Here is a 1,557-nt window from a genome sequence, read left to right on the forward strand (position 1 = left end):
AAATGAACATGTATTGCACATGCATTACTCAAAAAATGTCCCAGCACTTATAGAGAGGAGTTGTACAGCCTAATGGCCACAGGGATAAAGGATCTTCTGAAGCGCTCAGTGGAACACTTGGCAGTAATCAGTCTCTGGCTGAATGTGCTCCTCTGGTCGACCAGCACACTGTGTAGTGGGTGAGAAGGATTGTCCAGGATTGAGTAAAGTTTTGACAACATCCTTCTCTCAGCCACAACGTGAACAGGGTCCAGCTCCATGCCAAGTACAGAGCCAGCCCTCCTAACTAGTTTGTCCAGTTTATTTCTGTCTGCCACCTTCATACTACTTCCCCAACAGACCACCACATAGAAAATGACACTAGACACCACAGACTCATAGAACATCTGCAGCATAGTGTTGCAGACGTTAAAAGACTTGAGTCTCCTCAGAAAATACAGCCTGCTTTGACCTTTCTTGAAGAGTGCTGTTGAATTTGATGTCCAGTCCAGTTTGTTGTCTATATGGACTCCCAGGTATTTGTAATTTGCAACAATCTCCACTTCCTCACCATGGACAGACAAAGGAGTGACGGATTTTCTAAAGTCCACTACAAGTTCCTTTGTTTTCCTGACATTGAGCTGTAGGTGGTTTAGCTCACGCCAGGTAACAAAGTTGTCCACTACCGTCTGATACTCTGAGGTGTCACCACCCTGAGTACATCCTACAACCACAGAGTCATCAGAGAACTTCTGAAGATGGCAGAATTTGGAGTTGTAACTAAAATCAGATGTATACAGGGTGAAGAGGAAGGGAGAAAGAACTGTCCCCTGAGGAGCACCAGTTCTGCAGATCACAGTGTCGGACACACAGTTCTGTATGCGGACGTACTGGGGGTGGCCAGTGAGGTAGTCCATAATCCAAGAGACCAGAGGAGTGAACACCTGCATGTTCTTCAACTTCTCCTCCAGTAGGGTGGGCCTGATGGTGTTAAAGGCACTAGAGAAGTCAAAAAACATAAACCTCACAGAGCTCCTCGGTTTCTCTAGGTGAGTATAGGTTCGATGGAGCAGGTGGACGATGGCATCATCCACTCCAAGTTGAGGCTGTAACAATTTTGAATTGTTTTTGAAACGATTTTGAATTGTTGAATTGTCCATTTTGAAACAAAGTTGAAATGTAACATGGAAAACAATTTCCCTCTGGGATTAATAAAGTTTTTTGAATCTTTAATTTTCTATAATGTCTAAATTCTAAATCAAAATACATACCTGATATGACTTAATATATCATTTGCATCAAACAAATAATATAATTCATATTCTCAAGGATTAAAGATTAAACGGAAAAAAAATAAAAATGATTGCACAACCATCAATTAGGTGGCGATATGCACTAAGCATGTAAATGACCATTGAACAAAAGAAGAAGAAAGAAACAGCATGGCGCGCTTTTTCTTAGCGTCCGTTTCCATAGTGACTCGTTGATTTGTCGCTCTGTTGAGAGAATATCTTGAGTCTTAACCAGGAACATACTCTGAGTTGAATGAACTAACTCCCGGATGAGTTTTTGGAACCA

This window comes from Sinocyclocheilus grahami, unplaced genomic scaffold (assembly GCF_001515645.1).
Source record: "Sinocyclocheilus grahami isolate Dianchi unplaced genomic scaffold, SAMN03320097.WGS_v1.1 scaffold180.1, whole genome shotgun sequence".
Taxonomy (NCBI): Eukaryota; Metazoa; Chordata; class Actinopteri; order Cypriniformes; family Cyprinidae; genus Sinocyclocheilus; species Sinocyclocheilus grahami.